At 42.3% G+C, this 18931-nt stretch overlaps 1 long non-coding RNA gene across 1 annotated transcript; it reads left to right on the forward strand.

Annotated features, from left to right (window-relative positions):
* Nucleotides 1-3382: 3382 nt before the first annotated feature.
* BC064078 (cDNA sequence BC064078) lies at nucleotides 3383-17069 on the forward strand. Its single transcript, NR_015455.2, has 3 exons — nucleotides 3383-3528; nucleotides 12668-12772; nucleotides 16424-17069. It is a non-coding gene; the product is annotated as a cDNA sequence BC064078 (long non-coding RNA).
* The last annotated feature ends 1862 nt before the right edge of the window (nucleotides 17070-18931 follow it).

The raw sequence follows: 18931 nt of genomic DNA on the forward strand, positions 1-18931 counted from the left end.
AGTCTCATCTACTCCTATTATCCGTAGATTTGGTCTTCTCATTGTGTCCTGGATTTCCTGCATGTTTTGAGTTAGGATCTTTTTGAATTTTGTGTTTTCTTTGATTGTTGTGTCCATGTTTTCTATGGAATCTTCTGCACCTGAGATTCTCTCTTCCATCTCTTGTATTCTGTTGTTGATGCTCGCATCTATGGTTCCAGATTTCTTTCCTAGGGTTTCTATCTCCAGAGTTGTCTCCCTTTGGGTTTTCTCTATTGTTTCTTCTTCCATTTTCAGATCTTGGATCATTTTGTTCTATTCCAACACCTGTTTGGTTGTGTTTTCCTGTAATTTTTTAAGGGATTTTTGCGTTTCTTCTTTAAGGACTTCTACTTGTTTAGCAGTGTTTTCCTGTAATTCTCCAAGGGATTTTTGTGCTTCTTCTTTAAGGCCCTCTAAATGTTTAGCCATGTTCTCCTGTATTTCTTTAGGTGAGTTATTAATTTCCTTCTTAAAATCCTCTACCAGCATCATGAGATATGATTTTAAATCTGAATCTTGCTTTTCAGGTGTGTTGGGGACTCGCTGAGGTGGGAGTGCTGGGTTTGGATGATGGTGAGCAGTTTTGATTTCTGTTAGTAAGATTGTTCCATTCGCCTTTCACCATCTGGTAATCTCTGGCATTAGTTGTTATAGCTGTCTTTGGCTGGAGGTTGTTCCTCCTGTGATTCTGTTAGTCTCTGTTAGCACTCCTGGGAGTCCAACTCTTTCCTGAGTCTCAGTGGGCAGAGTACTCTCAGCAGGCCATCTCTCCTCTGACAGGGGAGGAGCACAGATGTCTGGAGCTCAGATCTACTTCTTGGCTGAAGATGATGACCCAAAACTGGGCCTGTCCCAGAAGCTATGTTGCTTCTTCAGTGTGCAGGTTCCCCTGCACAGACTGGTCTCTGAGGGACCAGGGATACAAGATGGCTCTCTCACCTGTTCCAGCTGTTAGAGCTGTCCCTGGTGGCCACCTCTCCTTTGGCGGAAAAGGAGCACAGGGTCTAGAACTCAGATCTGCTGTGTTGTATCATTTTGATTTACTTATCATGAATCATAATACAATAGGAATTCTCATGTGGGCATGCACTAAGAAAGGGAATTGTTTGCCCTGGGATTGGTCAGGGGATCCGTTTAAAGCTGTGACTGTTTTCTTTTCTACCTGTACCTCCACAGCCTCTCTTTAATGCTGTCTATAGCAAAAATCAGCATCATTGTGTATTACTAGAGTTGCCAAATTTGGAGACTCTATAATGGATCCTCATCAAAATTAAAATAAATCCCCAAATTAATCACAACTGGGGATGGAGTAGGCTTTTCACATTCATGACCCCATTTCCTTCAATAGGAGCACACCTTGTCTAGCAAGGCCATATCTCCTAATTCTTCCTAAACAGCTCCACCAACTAGGTACCAAGCATTTGAATATTTGAGTCTATGGGGCCATTCTCATTCACCATAGTGTTATATAGAAATATGGGTAAAGGACTTTATGAGCCATCTCTGCTAAAGGGAAACATTGTTCTGTTCATGGTAAAGCTCTTTGTCATGTACTAAGTGCTGGATAGATGGCTCAGCTATGCAAAGCTAGGATCACAACTGAAAAGACAAGAACAATGGCTAAAACTTCCCATTGTTAGACACTCTTTCCATCATGAATTTTGGGAGGTGAAGAACTAAATGAGAAGGTCAAAACCAGGCAACCTCATTAGCTCAAAAAAAACCTGAACAAAGACTACCTTCAGCAAGGATGGAAAATGTGGTGTTGGGTTGCTTCTGACTTACCTCCTGTGCTAGAAGACCTCAGGAGATAAATTCTCAGATCCTTGTTTTGCACCTCAAATTTGTGCTGACATCTGAGAAAATTACCGCTTGGACATCAGAAAATCTGAGTGACCCATCTTCAACTGCATTGACAATTTCCAAGTAACAGAATTTAAAAACCCTCTGACTACATTTCTATTAACTCTCATTTTATAATATATTTTATTTAATATATTATATTACTATATTAATTATACATCCTTATATTTTATATAGTTAATATGCTAAATATTATATTTTTTAAATTTAGCCTTGGTTGACTTGGAGCTCCCTATGTAGACCAGGCTAGGCTCTGATTCATAGAGCTCTACCTGTGACAGCGTCCCCAGGGCCGGGATCAGAGCCCATGTGCTACCATACCATCACCTAAATATTTTATCATAAATACTTTTTAAATAGTCTGAGACATTTGCAAATTCCTTGCCATATGTTCCTAAATGATAAAAATAATTCTAAACGCATCTTGCATGAGGATGAGGATGTTCTGCTGTTACATTTTTGGGGTACCTACATTCTAAACCCAAATTCTTTAAGCCTGTGAACTCAGCTCTGAGCAATCTTACACCCTCTCCTGGCCTCTACGGGCACCTGCATGGTTCCACTGAGAGTCACACCCACATATATAGTCAAAATCTAGAGCAGTTTTTCTATACCTGTGAGATGCAACCTCTTTTTTGGGGTGCGGGGGTCGAATTACCCTTTCACAGGGGTCTCATATGAGACATCCTGCATATCAAATATTTACATTATAATTCATAATCGTACCAGAATTACAGTTATGAAATATCAACAAAATAATTTTATGGTTGAGAGTCACCACAATGTGCAGAACTGTATTGAAGAGTCACAGTATGGGCAAAGTTGAGAAACACTGGTCTAGAGGCATTCCTTGTGCTGATAAAGGTGGCAGTGGGCATTATTCTGTCTCCATACCAGTAGCAAAATGTTTCCATATGTAAACATGTAATATTAGACAGCCTGAGTCTGTAGTCCTGAGGTAGGATCTGGCTCCAGAACAAAGGATCTCTTATTCCCTGAGAGGCAAGAAGTTTGTTTAGCTCTGACTGTGATCCCCAACTCTCTTCTTTCTGACTCTGTCTCCTAGAGATTCTGTCTCTGGGCTTTTCAACACACAGACTCCTCTGACCTTGCCCTGGATGTCCCTGTAAAATGCCCCCAAAACCCAGAGCTGTAACAACGTGGGGCTCGCCTACCTTAAAGATCACTGTCTGATGTGTGGTATTCAGGGCAGGAAAGGATTGGTAATATTTTCTTTTTGTTCTTGTCATGTTTGTGTGTGTGTTTGTGTGTTTTTTTGTTGTCGTCTTTTATTTCCTAATTGATTCCCGCTGGACAGTAAAACTGGTCTCACCCTCCAGCCCCTTTTGGCTTTGTTAAAAGCTCTTTGTCTACAGCATTAGTTTCACTTCATTACAGTCTAATGAAATGCCTCCCTTACAATGCTTCAATTTGAGTCAAACAAGTTTGCACAGGAAGGAGTAGCTCAAGCTTCCGGATTGGCCAGTTGGGCTAAATACTGAAACCTCCTCTGTATTTGTGCTTCTCAGCTTTCAATTTTCAATCCTGTAGTGGAAACTCAGCTTCTCAGCTCTGAGATGAGTGTTACAAAGGCTTCCTTACCTATGCTCAGCACTACAAGCAGCCCGCAGGAGGGAGAAGTGGGTATGTATTCAATACTATTTGAACCAAACTATAAGAGCAGAGAGGAGCTTCACCAGGGAAGGAAGGCAAAAGAGCTGAACCTTAAACAAAATAAGGACAGAAGGGCGTCTGTGAGCCCGTCACTGTGGGTCTGCAGAGCAGGAGAATGCAGATCGGATTAGCTATGAGGTTGTTACATTAGTTATTCTATTGGAGTATACAATACTCAAATAGTTCTCAGGCAACAGAAATGAACAGTGAGTCACCTTCTAAGAGCCACAGCTTTCTTTCTTTGTACTTATCTTGCTAGAGCACTCTTCCTAGGGATCTGGTAAGCTACAGTCTGGTGGATTACCTTATTGTGGAAAATGCTAGCTCTACAAGTCCCTGAGTGGAGGAAATTCAAACAGTAGCTTTGCAATGTGCATAGTGACAGAAGTTGCCTGGGAAGCTTGGGGTTTTTGTTTTTCAGATCCATTGTAATTGAAAAAGAATTGTAAGGAGGTGGCATGGGGTGGGGGTGGGTAGTTGAACCTACCCAGGACCACATCCTTTCCATTTTTTTGAGCTCTTGATAAGTTATAGAAAAAGAATATAATGAGTTTTCTTCTTCAGCCTTCAGAAAGGAAGCAAAAGTGTGTTTCTTGTATCTCAAACTGTCTATGCTTCATTATATTGTGTTCCTTTATCTTCCTTTTTCCCTTTATTCCTGTTCCTTCATCTCTTTTTTTCTTTTTGTCATGTATTGAAGAATACTGGATTTTGAGAAAACAAGATCGATATTTATCAAAATACAAAATTCACAACAAATGTTAATGCTTATCACTTAAGCCAAGTATTCTGACTGAAACTATTATTATTATTACTGATAATGATGATGACAATTGATTGATTCTTCGGCATTTCAAATAATGTTAGGACAGTGCCATAGCAAGAAGAGCAAATATGAAGCATTTTGTCAATAGAAACTGAGTTTTGGTAAAGAAGTGCCACAGACAGACCCCTTTTTTGGGTCTCCTATCTGCATGGATCCGGCTACTGGTTGCAGGTGGGCGAAGGAGTCAGTGAAAGTGGGGAGACAAACAGACACAACACGAGAGAGTGTTTTGAATCTGAGTGTAATGTCCAAAGGAAAAACAGACTTTTTTATACAGAAGAAAAACAAAACAAAACAAAACAAAACAAAACAAAAACAAGAAAAGCCAGGCGGGACATATCTGTCAAGTTATAGTGACACAAAACAAAAGGAATGCATACATCAAAAGGTGGTGGAGGATCAGGCCGCATTTACCACTTAGAATGGAGCCAGGTGTAATGCTAGTCTATGTTAAACCCGCAACCAGAGGTTCTTAATAAATACCTGATAATGCTGTTCCTTTGGTCCTCGTGAAGAAACCTGTCCCAGCGGGGATTCCCTTACTCTTTCATGATTAAGTTAGGTCATTGTGAATTCCCTTGTTTGGGTGAGACTTGGCTTTTGTCCTAAGTAATCACTTTGCATACTAGCCCTGAGCTATTCTAGCTCTGTTCTTTGTATTGCCTAATTAGTTTCACTGTCTCTATTAGAAGTAAATTTGAATGTTACTGAATAGGTAACATTCTCACTGAATTCCTACTGAATTCCAAGTCTGCTTCAAGGATTTCAAGGACTTTGGAACACTGGAGGAGTCTTACCTAAGTCAAAACTCAATGTTTAAAGGCACTTATAATAAAACAATACTGAAGGAGAGCATACACCATACTATTGTGGGGACAGGGTTTGAGTATACGAGCTATGAGAATGTCAAGGTTCCAGGAGGCTGAGTTTCCTTGAAACTCTTTGCCTCGTGACTGCCTCCAGGCCATTTGACCCGGACAGGCAGACTTCGCTGGAGTGGGCATAGCAAAGAAGTAACAGGTTACATCTGTGAAAGCTTGCATCAGAACTTGCTTAACGATTTTGTGAAGTCTACAAATAAATCTGGCAGCCTTAGCTAGTTAATGAATTTATTAATGAGTAACTATCATGAAGGATTACCTTAGGGCAAGGAGTTAGGTCTATTTTCTAGCTGTCAAGTTATAGTTTCCATAGTTGTTAATGGAGTCAGAATCCTGGGGAAGAATATATTATAATCTTGGAGTCATATATTAATCAAAAAATGATAGAGTTCATCTATAGTCCAAACAGTTCCCAGGTCCCTATGTTCTTCATGGCAATTTAGGTGGAGTCACTAGGGTTTTCAAGCCCAGAAGAAGGAGGGCCTTGTCCTCCTTGGAACAGGTAATGCATGGAATGAGAAATTATTGACCTTCACTCAGGCAATATAAGTCACTTGACTCTTAGGGTATCCAGTCTTGTCCACAGTGTTTTTCAGGGCTTGTCATACCACAATCTAGGTGTCTCTTGTAGCTGTGTCTATTTCTTCCGAGTCCTTGAGAATATGCTGTTAGGCTTTGGGAGATTCTGTCTGTCATAAACTTATTAATTATTAGCAGACTTCTGAGAAGATTGAAGGCTATATCGATTGGTCATATCTGAGTTAGACGTTTGTTAGATTACTTCTTTGAGAATGTGTATAGTAAATATATCACACTATAATTTGCTGGAGCTGGGGAATTTTGACCCGTTCTGTTGCTGGTCCACAGAGTGAGAGACAGGCATGCATGCATGTTTTGTTGAGGCACCAGGCAAGCCCCTGGTCCAGGGGTGTGGCATGTGCATGCAGCCTGAATAGCACAGATTGTAAGGAGTCACAATAACAGCTTGCAAGCCCCAGGTAGCTCAGGGCTGAGGTACCACTGAACTACAGTGGTGATGGTGTCGTGGGTTTGGGGTGGTTCTGTGGCGTGCAAGGCCACACACAAGCAGGTGGGGTGGGGCTTCCTCCTAGCAGCCAGAAGTTCTGGCACAGTGCTTCCAGCTGCAGGCTGGTGCTGCCCTATCTCACCTAATGCGTAAGGGAAGGGAAGCACCTGAAGTAGCTTTCCTGGCAACGTGTGCATTATTCCAATAGCTGGCAGCTCATGCTCACTTCATGAGTCCTGAGCAGAGGGAGAAAGAAAGAGAGAGAGGGGGGGCTCATGCATGGGCACGTGTGTGTGTGAGTGACCACAAATAGCAGGGCAGACAGTGGAACAGGCACCCATGAGTGGGAAAAAATGGTGTCTCAGGAATAGAGTCCCAGACAGAGTATGGGAAGCACAAGGGGGCAGGGTGAAAACTGTTTTTCTCACCACTGCATTATCACTCAGCAGAATAAGGAAGCAAGTGGAAAGAGGGACAGGGACAGATAGGTGGTGTGCAAGAAAACAACATCTCAGCAGACAGAGTTCCTGGCAGGATGCAAGGGGCAGGGCCAGACCTGCTTTTCACTTGGTGAACCAGGAGCAGAGCAAATAGCAAGAGAATGAGGGCTATTTCCAGCTGGCAGCAGCAGCCACAGCAGGGGGACTAGTAACAAGTGAATGAGGGAGGAGGGATCTGGAAGCCTATACTATGGATTACCACTATCTAGAGAGTTGTTTTAAAGTGCCAGTTTAGTGTCTATGTAGAGATAGTCCAGGAAATCCCTGTAAATAGGGACAAGGCAGGGAAGACCAACCCATGGATGAGAATAGGGTTATTAACTAAACTTACCAGCATCTTGAGGATACTATTAATTGTGTCCGGCCAGCAGATCACAGCCTGGGTTCTAGCCTGGAAAGGCATTTTGGAGACCTGGAAGAGAAGAGGGGCTAGGTGAGGAGAGAAAGAAATGCAGCTAAGACAGGCAGATTCTGATCGAAGCTCAATTTTACTGTTCAGCACGCAGTTACGAAGCAGGGGAAGGGGCTCGATTTCCGCCAAGTAATCTTGGGATCCAGTAGCAGGGTGACCACGTGTATGGCTCCAAACAGCAAAGCGGCAGGTTCCAGCAGTGGGTGTGGCAGAAGATTGAGCGGGAAGCTCCACCCTGAGCAAGCAGTTTTCAGGCTGGGGGAGGGGAGACTACATCTCCTCCCTGTTGTTAATAAAAATAAAAATAAAAATAGAAAAGGCTGGCCTGAGGCAAAAAATTAATCTACGCTCAATAGTTCTGCCTGAATTCTTAGGGCTAAAGAGAAAGCCCTTCTCCGTAGGACTTCCTGACTATTCTTATGGAAAACCGTATCTAGATAAGACTGCCCTTTCTATCTTAGTAAACAACTAATAGAAAAGCCCTCAGTAGTAGGCTGTGACTTTATAATGCTAATTAGTGCTGAATAGGTAACTTAGTAGTTGAATTTTAAGTAGGGAGTTGGAACCCTGGCGAAGTTTGACTGAACAAATTTGAAATGCACTTTAATAAGAATAACACTGAGTTGATATTCCTTCTTATTTTTGGATAACAGGCGGGAAACAGGGAGGAGGGGTATGACCAGCTCCGTAGTACAAGGCCAATTGGCTTTTTTAGGATGGGAGGCTGTGACGGGCTTGTCCTTCCAACTGTTTGGTCTACAACCTTTCTCCACACCCCCCCCCCCCTATAATTAAGTGATTAAATGATTTTTTTATCTGTAGATGAGTGGGCTTTTAATCTTGGATCGGGTGGACATTGACTTGATTTTTTTTTTGTGGGTGTTAACATGACTTATACCTGTGGTTTTTGGCATTTTGGGGGGAGGGGAAGCAGAGCCTTAGATATTTTGGGGTTTTAGCTGGAATTAGATACTAACTATTTTTAACATCGGGTATATCATACAGGGAACTTAGAAACGGTCAGGCTGGACTTTTTCTTGTAGTAATTTTTTTGTACCAAGCAGTAGCCATATTGTATTTGTATGATTATGAGCCAGTATATATAGTTTTGAGTATTGTGTAGCTCTTAAAGGAGAATTGTCAACCTTAGATTTAGTAAGGCCTAGACAAGAATTATGTCATTAGTAATATTATGATTTGTGGCTATAATAGGAGCTGGAAGTCATCTTTTTCGTTTTTGTTATTTTATAGCTTGAGGAACTAAGGGGACCTTGTAATAACAGCAAGGGTGAAAAGTCAGAGGCAAGCTAAGGGACTAAGCCCGTCTATTAAAATAAAAACTAATTTTTTTAAATATTTGAAATATCTACTTTTTAGCCCTCTTGGTAAACTTAAATTTTAATTTAGACTGAAGGCCACGTGTTGGAATGTCTTTGGAATGGAGATAGCAGTTGTCACTTGTGTGTTTTTTGGGGGCGGGGGATGTAGGCCGGCTGGTCTGGCTGGAGAATGTTGATTAACTTGTTTGAAAACACAAGATCTAGACAATGAGAAAGTAGGAAAGCAGATTTCTTTTGGGGGAAGTCTAGGTGCTTTATTTAGTTGTAAATTGTAAAGCTAAGGCTAGTCTCTGGCCTCTCGTTGGGGAGTTGGCTCAGAGAGTAGCAGGAAAATAGCTTATTTGGGAGTTTTAGTTTTTAGGGGTTGGAGCTTGGAGCTACCCAGGTGCTAGGGAAGCACCTGGGTAGCTCCAAGCTCAAGAACTCTCCCAGGGACCATGGGCATTTACACTGACCAGTGTGGGGAGGGTGCTTACCAGTTCTCACAAGTTTGGGCTAGTGAGCATTGGCTCTCCATGTGGTTGCAGGAAGGATGCAGGGAGGATGTAAACCTGCTGAGTTTCTAAATCTGAGTCTCAGGACCAAATGTTGTGCTTATAAAAAGATAAGGAGGGAAGGAATTTGATTGGTGGATGTGCAGCAAGGTATGGGGGAAGGGGATGCCTCTGTGGGCCCATGCAGAGGCATCCCTTCCCCTGGAGGGACAAGCCACGTGATATAGGGCATAGGGAGGAGAGTTGAGTGCATACGGGAGAGAGAGAGAGACATTGAGAGAGAGAGAGAAGACTAGAGTAGAGGCTGGCCATGAATACATAGAGAAAGTGGGGGAAGTGAATGGGGAGAGAGGGGGGAAGGGACAAGAGAACATGGTGAGAGCAAGAAGGCAAGAGAGCAAGAGAACAGAGGAGGGGAGCAGCCTCTTTTACAATGAGTCAGGCATACCAGGCTATTGCCAGGTAACTGTTGGGCAGAGCTTAGACAAAAGATAAACACCCCTGATATAAGGATAGTTATGTATTCAGAAATTTGAAAGCAGCTCAAAATAAAACATCTGCTTATATTTTGCAGAAGGTTTTTAAAAAGGCAATGGAAAACTTGTAGATTAGAATAGCTCAAGCAGAAATAAGTTGGTAACAATTGAGCTATCATATAAAAACAAAACAAACAAAACTACAACTATGTGGTTAGACTCTTAAGCTCTTAAAATAAGCTGGGGTACAGCTGGTTTTATGGCTTACTCTAGAGCTTGCTGAGAGCCGAAAGCTGAGGAACATTTGGACAGACTGAGAGATAACCAGGGGCAAGTATATGGTTAAATTTTTCCTTTTTAATGTCCCTGCCTCAGTGCTCAGTCATATTGAATGACACTGTCAACATTGGTGGATATTTGGGTTGTGAATTTAACAAACATTTTTAATTAAAATTTTTTTGTATTATTCTTTAATCTTCTTTTACAATCTAGTAGTTATCCCCCTCCCAGTCTGCCCTTCAACTGTCCCTCATCCCATTCCTCCTCCGTTCTTTTCAAAAGGATATTCCCACCCCCACACCACCAAACCTCCCTACATTCTGGCGCCTCAAGTCTCTGTAGGGTTAGGTGCATCTCCTCTCACTGAGGCCATACCAGGCAGTCCTCTGCTGTATGTGTGTTGGGGGCCTCATATCAGCTAGTGTACGCTGCCTGGTTCGTGGCTCAGTGTATGAGAGATCTTGGGGGTCCAGGCTAGTTGAGACTGCTGGTCTTCCTATGGGGTAGTCCATCTTCTCCGCTTCTTCTAGCCTTTCCTTAATTCAACCACAGGGGTCGGCAGCTTCTGTTCATTGGTTGGGTGTAAGTATAAGCATTTGATTCCTTCAGCTGTTTGTTAAGGGTAGTCATGATAGGTTCCTGTTTCTAAGCACACCATAGCATCAGTAATATTGTGTCAGGCCTTGGAGCCTCCTCTTGAGCTGGATCCCAATTTGGGCTGGTCGCTGAATCTCCTTTACCTCAGTCTCTTCTCCATTTTTGTCCCTGTAGGATTTTTGACAAGAATAATTCTGGGTCATAGTTTTTGACCCCATTCACTTGATGCCCTGTTTTTCTACTGAAAGTAGAGTCTACAAGTTCCCTGTACCCACTGTTGGGCATTTCATCTAGGGTCCCTCCCTTTTAGTCCTGATTGTCTCTCACCTCCCAGGTCTATGGTAATTCTAGAGGTCCCCAACCCCCACCCCTGGCTAACCTCCTTCTATACTGAGATTTCCTATTTCTATTCTTCCTGCCTGCCCTCAGGGCTTCACTCCAGTTCCTCCCTCCCCAATACCTGATCATGCTCCCCTTTTCCCTTTTTGTCCCCTCTCCAACCAAGATGACTCCCTCCCTCTGCCTCTTGTAGTTGCTTTCTTCTCCCTCCCAAGTGGAATTGAGGCATCCTCGCTTGGGCCCCTCAATTTGTTAATCTTGTCTTCTGTGGATTGTATCCTGGGCATTCTGTACTTTTTTTTTTTTTTTTTTTTTGGCTAATATAAACTTATTAGTGCGTGCATAGCAATAAGAATCTCTAAAGTCACTGCCAATACTCTTAATGATGGAAACACAGATTTTCATGTCCTCTTGTGTAGATATGTGGGTAGGAGGGCCAGAGCATATAGTATGTGTATGGTCATTTGAAGAAAGTGGTGATCTGTTTTCAACTGTCTTTCCCCAAACCCAGTAGCAATGAACATATGTAATGCTAGTGTATGTTCAAGTATTTGGCCCATTCTTATCCTTTTTTTTCTTTGACTTTTTTTTTTTTTTAATAATTGAATTCTCCAAACTATCAGAATGCTCTAGATACAACTTCCTGTTGATCTGTATCTTACAAAAATTGCAAATTCCCTTTGTAGAACTCGGAAAAAAAGGATTTTTTTTTGTTTTGTTTTTTGTTTTGTTTGATTTTTGAATTAGAGCAACGTATGCATATTTCATTTTAATCTAATGTGGATAAGGATTTTGCTATTACAGTTGAGACATTTTTATTCAAGGCAAGTTCACAGAGATTTTTCTTTTCACTTTTCCTCAGATAGTTTTAGAGCCCTATGCTTCATGTTTGAGTTGCCTTTTATAGGAGGAGGTGGGAGATCAGTGAGACAGAGTACCATGTGCACAGCATGGCCAGGGTCAGCCTCCTGGGATAATTATAAGTTAGGCCCAGACATTGGCCTTGCTTCATTTTTTTTTGTATTTTTCTTTTATTATTATGCTTATTATTAGTAGTATTAATTTGGTTTGTATGTTTATGATTTCACCAAAACAATACTTATGTCTTTGTTTCTGTCACTCTGATTTGGTGGTGTCACTTGTACAAATTTGGCCTCATTTTTAAATTGTTCAGCTAGACTGATTCTATTCCCTTTTCATGCAATTTAAAATTTACTTTGTGCTAGAGAGATGGCATGTGACTAAAAGCACTGGCTACTCTTTTAGGGGAACTAGATTCGGTTCCCCTAAATACTCAAGAAAGGGGACATTCAGCCAGACCTTTTGCACGGCACAAGAGGTCCAAGTAGATCAGTTTGACAACAAGGAGGAGCTGTAAGAAATAGTCAGTGATTGGTTTGTCTGTTGAAAATCATATTGACTTGAGATAGAGAGGTTACAGATAAAGAAAGCATGAGGAAGAATCCCATCTCAAGCATGTGGAGACATGGGAAATGTCTGAGTGGGTGCCAATTGCTGATGCTAGACTTCTGACTGGAGTCCTGAGACATTCAAGAAATATTCTCTCACATAGTGCTCATAGTCATCTAGTAGGTCAGATATTCTATTTTACTGGGATACCTGGTGGTCATGAGTGTTTTCCTGTAAGATGGCACATGTTGCATACTGTTAATAACTGCAATGGGAGGTTAACCCAGAACTATCTTGGCCAGAGAGGAATGTATCATTACATTTGATACTTTAATTCAAATGACATATTTTACAATGACTGATGTCAAGTGGATCCACTGAGATCTGGAGACTAATATACCTCCAAATTCTGTGACCCTCAGTTACACCCTCCTGTTACCTGTACAGGTAGCTGTGGAGTAGAGAGACTCAAGGATTATGTGAAACAATGACACCCTTGTATTCTTGGCTTTTTGTGTTTTATGACAGAATTTCCTAGGGAGATACAAGGGGACTTTTGACTACTGGATCGGCCTGCACAGAGTCGTCAAAGCACCCTTGGAGGTGGACAGACAACACTGAGTATAACAACATGTATGTTTTCACAATGTTTTCCCTTCTGTGTTCATGTGTTGTGACATTCATGAGTTGTGGCTATGAGGGTTGAATGGCTCTGTGGCATGAAGCCTACTGTACTGGTATGGAAGAAAATCAACTCTTGGGCTGGAGGTGTACCCTGGGCACAGGTTGTGTGCCTCATGCAATAACCAATTTCCAGCAAACTCCACATCCTGACAAATTTAAGTCAATTGGATACTCTCCCATTTACTAATCCTCAACTTAAAGCATTTTCTTAAGGTTATTTCCCTCTAAATATTTAGCATGATGGTGGCATCTGGGGTAGATGTTATCTGCTATCACCACTTGAAAATCTTTCCTTGGTGATAACTGCCCTTGCATGATGTAGACAGAACTGCTGATGGACAAGGGCTCTAAAATAATAGGAAGAAACCTCAGAACTGCAAGCCTGAGAATTATCAGTCTTCTGTTTGCATGGTTGTACCTGTTCACTGAAGCAGAGACTCCAGGTTCATTGAGAGTCTCCTGTAAGGTCTTGTCATCAGTGATCACTGGGGACAGCTCTTGAATGTGAGCACAGCCATTTTGAACAGACCCATTTCACTGGAACAGTAAAATACATTACCAGTCACCTCCATCAATAAAGACCTTCTAGCAATTTACAAGTGGTGTATTTTTTCCCACTTTTATACATATATGAAAGTACTTCAAGAAAGTATTGAAAATCACCCTTATGGGGCTACCCAATGCTACAGTCCATTTGATCAAGGCAGCAAGTATTGTACACACAGTACGGGATTTAACAGGGATGAGTGACAGAGGTGAGGTGATCCAATCAAACCCTAAGGATGTAAAAGTCCCTAGGTGCAAAACTAGGGCATGGGATTCCAGTGGGCTCTGAGTCTGATTTATAGTATAAATAAGTGGTGAAGAGGAGTGAGATATGTTTGTTGGAGTGAGTGCAATGGCAGACTCTGCAGAAATCTTTTTTTTTTTCCTTTAGGGTTCCCATTCAAGGAGATGAAAACTATAGCTTCCTAAGTAACAAGATCAGCAATAGCATGGGCTACCTAAATAAGAAGTGGCTTTGTAGCAAGTCCAGTAGCTACACCTTACTAATGCTAGTGTCCTGTCTATGTCATAGCAATCATGAGGAATATATAACAACTTATCTACTGTTGCTGCCTCATTAATGATCTGCTAAAATCATTATCACAATCAGTACATAATGCATGGTGATGTCAAAGATGACAACTCTCTCTGAAGACTATTCATATGTGTGCTTTAGACAGGGTGGGGGGCACAGATATCCAGAGGGTCAGGAAATTGTCCAGAGGTGTGTATCAATGGGAATGGGGAATTCAGGGTAGACAACAGAAAGTCCCAGAAACCAGGAAAGCAAGAGGCTACCAGGACACAACAGGGATGACATTAGCTAAAATACCCAACAAAGGGGAGGGAGACCTCTAGAGACCATATTCAGGGGTTAAGCATGGCCCCTAGTTGAAGGATGGGGCCACTCATTCTTCTCAAAAAAAATTTTTTTGGGGGGAGGTTTCGAGACAAGGTTTCTCTGTATAGCCCTGGCTGTCCTGGAACTCACTTTGTAGACAAGACTGGCCTTGAACTCAGAAATCCTCCTGCCTCTGCCTCCCGAGTGCTGGGATTAAAGGCATGTGCCACCATGCCCGGCTCTTCTCAAAATTTTAACCCAGAATTGCTCCCATATAAAGGAAACACTGGGAGGGACAAAGAGTGGAACAGATACTGAAGGAAAAGGCCATCCAGAGACTGCCCAACCTGGGGATCCATCCCATATGCAGCTTCCAAACCTAATCACTGTTGCTGATGCCAAGAATTCTGTTCTGACAGGAGACTGATACAGTTGTCTCCTGAGAGGCTCTGCCAGAGCTTGACAAATACAGTGGCAGATGCTTGCAGCCAAACATTGGACTGAGCATGGGATCCCCAATGGAGGAGTTAGGGGAAGGACAGAAGGAGCTTAAGGGGTTTGCAACCCCATAGGAAGAATAACAATATCAACCAACCAGCAACACCCCCATCCCCCGAGCTCCCAGGGACTAAACCACCAACCAAAGAATACACATGGAAGGACCTACGGCTCCAGCTGCATATGTAGCAGAGAATGGCCTTAGCTGGCATCACTGGAGGGGAGGCTCTTGGTCCTGTGAAGGCTTGATGACCCAGAATAGGGGAACGCTAGAGTAGTGAGGTGGGAGTGGGTGGGTGGGTGGGTGAGTGAGTCCCAGTGACTGAATTTAGTAGGGCCCGCATGTTTTACCAAAAAGAAGATACCTCTAGTTTTTGTTGCTTATTGTGGCCCTAACTCTCTAGCTTTTTTATATGCATTTTTATTTTATCCTAGGTTATTCTTCGTTTTTTTTTTTGGAAACTTTTTAGGTTTTCAATCTAGAACAACATAGATGTATGTTATCCTACTTTTTCCAAAACACTGGCCAGATTCTATCTTATGATATTGAAGTTCTCTATTGGTCATTTTATGTTATTATTTTAACCATGAGAACCAACTGGAGATGTTGGCCCCTGATAGTGACTGTTAGGTTAGCATCAAAATCTGAACAGAGGCAAGTAGCCCTTAGCCAGTAGGCGACATGGGATGATTTTCTTTTTTAAAAAACCCTTATCTGGGCTTTTTAGCCTTAGTTATTTGAAGTAAAAACTAAAAGTGGCAAAATTAGTAGAAGAATGTTTGAATACCTCAAATTACAGACACTTTTGTTTGATAAATGCAGACTCAATGAATTTGAGGTCATTTAAAAATAAACATTTTGGTTAAATCTATGACATTTGAAATATAGCTGGTATCCAGAATATCTGTTATGCAATGCCTTTTTCAGCAGAACAATTAATTACTGATGATAGTAAGCAAAACCTCATCTTGAGGAATACAATATTGTTAAAGGCTCTTATTCATGTCTTTAGTTATTTAGCCCTTTAGCATTGTTTCCTATGCTTGGTTGATACATTGTATACAAGTGAGCATCACTGACAGTATACCAGAGAGACAGGCATAAACTGGAAGTCTCCAAGCCAAGAGGGTTTTATCATTTAAATACTGATACTTTAGGGTTATAGACATCAAATGAATCCACTGAGAACTGAGTGCCCGTCTGGCTCCAGAGCCTATGCTCCTCAGTTACACTCTACTGCCATCCCTAGAGAAGGCTTTAGGGCAGAGAGACTTAAGGGGCATCTGTAACTGGTAGGCACATGCATGCATTTGCTTTTTGTGTTTGATGATAGGTTTTCCTGAAGAGATCTGTCAGGGCTTCTGACCAGTGGATGGGCCTGCACTGTGCCCTCCCCCAGCCTTGAGCAGGCTGGCTCAGACCTTGTTTGCCACAGTTGCTAGCCCACCTAGGGTGGAGTCTTCTGACCTAGTAAAGTCTTTTGTCTGCCACATCTGCAGCTTCCTGCAAGAAGCTACCTGCTGAGCAGCTGAGTTTGTTGTCCTGAGAGATCCAGACAAAGTGATCAGCAGATCCTGGCATAGTAGGGGATGGTCCCTGTTCCCCCTTTTAAGCTCAGACTCAAAAGTAAACATTGGGCCTTGATCAGAGAACTTTGTCTTGGCTCCTTATTTCTCTCGCTGCCTTTCTCATCCAACCCCGACTTTCCTTTCAGGAACTCAGCAACCCATGGCCGCTGGTGGCGACACTGCACAGAGAGTCAACAGAACACTTTTGGTGGTGGACAGACAACACTGAATATAACAGCTTGTATGTTTCAGACTGCTTTTCCTTCTACTGTGTTCCTGTGGTGTGATGTTTGTCAATTGTAGCTAATGAAAGAAAATGAGATTTTGTATCTTGTGATTCATGTAAAAGAGTTGTCTATGAGCTGTGGCCTGGGGCCGAGAACAAAGCAGAAGACAAAGACAGGGCTGTTGTTAAGACATTCCTAAGAACAGCTTGATTGTACAAGCAGGGCTACCTTGTCTGGCTCAACACCACCTGGCCGGAACCTCCCCTCTGTCTACTGCCCCTTGACGTCGGGTAAAGTCATACATCAGCTGGTTGCTATGTGAACAAAATAAGCCCCCAGCTCACAGGAACAAAGTCCTGATGCCCTTTTGCTAACATGTAATCTTTCTGTTAATATTTAAATAAGCCAATAGTGTGTCACTATGCTGAATTTCACACCCCTAAGCTCCTTACCCCATAAAAACCCCTAGCTTTCAAGCCTCGTGGCCGACTTCCATTATCTCCTGTGTGGGATGCATGTTGGGTCCGGAGCTCCGTCATTAAATGTCCTCATGTAATTACATCAAGAGATGGTCCTTCGTGATTTTTTGGGTGCACACCGAATCGGGAATTGGGTGGGGGTTTCCCCACTAGGTCTAACACTATGAGACGTGACAAGCTGAGTATGTGAAGCCAAGTATACTGGAAAGGAGGAGAAATAAGCTCTTGGTCTGGACATATGGCCGCAGCAAACCCTATGTCCCCTCAGATCTAATCCCTTCACTCTGCAAGCTCTAAATCCCCTCATATCTAATTGCTTTTTCTGCCCTTCCATTTACTAGCTGTAGAAACTCTATCCTTGCTGTGATTTCACTTAAATCCTTAGTGTTGTGGTGGAGTCTGGGCTAGCTCTTTTCCACTCCTTTACCAATTAAAATGATTCCTTTCTATAAGCATGCTATGCAGCATGTAGACAGAACTGCATATGGGCACTTGGGATTCTAGTGTCCCCCCAAATCACTGCTCAGTGTAAGTGTGAGACTCATCAGCCCACTCTTTGCCCAACTGCACCTGTTCACCTGCACAGGCTGCAGGGTCCCTGGGAACCTCCTCTAAAGTCTCATCATCAGAAACCAAGAGCTCCATCTTGGATGGGAAACATTTCAGTGGTAGGTTTTATTTGTTTGTTTGTTTGTTTTTTGAGACAAGGTTTCTCTGTGCAGCCAGCATTTCCCTCGAATTTGCTCTGTAGACCAGGCTGGCCTGGACCTTGGAGCTCCACCATCCACTGCTTGTCAAGTGTATAGATTACACTCATGATCTGCTACATTTGTTTCAGTAGGATGACCTTAGCTTTACTCATGTACTGGAAAGGTATAGTCTAAGGGCCCCAATTACTTCCATCCACCAAAGGAATTCATTATAGTCATTTACAATAAGGTATTTGAAAGGATTTATGTATTAACAAGTAAGTTTGGAAAGCTGAACATGTATTCAGCAAAGCCTGAAGGGGCAATGGCTTTATGAATGTTGCAGCAAGCTTGGTTCTATACCTTGATTATACACAGCTAATCCTAGTAGTGTGTGCTTCCATGTGCATGAATACACATGTGTGGTAATCAAGCAAAGGCCTCAGGAGGTGAAGACATCAAATGTTGATGCAGGATAGCCTGGTGATGGACTTTTGATTTTCGCTTATCCATATGAAAAGTTGGAGTAGCTGTGTTAAAGATTATAATGGGTGATAAATGTTGTTATCCATATTATGGGTATTTAACAATTTCTTGTTGGATTTTAAGTATGCCATCAGAGAGACTGAAGAAGACAACTACCTCAATAATACAGGAATCAGAGGTGCCAGGATCAACACAGAGAAGGAATGGATTCATAGCAAGATGTAATTGCAGCCCTTGTTAAATTACTTAGCTTTTTTGATTATCAAATTAAGTTCTTATTTAAAAATAAAATATATGTTTTTATGTATTTGTGTTGGCTTTTTGATATGGAGTCTTTGTATATAGTCCCGTCTGTTCTGGAATTTACTATGTAGACCAGGCTTGCCTTGAACTCACAAGAATCTGCCTGCCTCTGCCTCTACCTCTGAGTACTGTGATTAAAGTCACACTATGCTACTCCTAACAAAAGAGGTTCACTTATACACACAGTTGTAAGGGGGGTGGGGGCTCTTGGGTAAATTTCCAACCCAAATATGCCCTGGCAATGAAAACACAACCCAATTAATAAGAATGCATGCAGTGCGCCTAGATTGGGCAGATCTAGCACTACACTACCGTCTTCCACATCTGTGAGACCCCTTAGAACTTGCGTTTCTCCAGGCCACTTGCTTCTGCTCTATTTTTCTTCTTCCTCCTCCACTGCATCCTCTCCCTCTTCCATTTTCTCCTTCTTCTCTCCCCCCACCTCCCCGCTCCACCTTCCCTTTATCTGC

Source organism: Mus musculus, chromosome 6, assembly GCF_000001635.26.
Source record: "Mus musculus strain C57BL/6J chromosome 6, GRCm38.p6 C57BL/6J".
In the NCBI taxonomy this organism is placed as follows: Eukaryota; Metazoa; Chordata; class Mammalia; order Rodentia; family Muridae; genus Mus; species Mus musculus.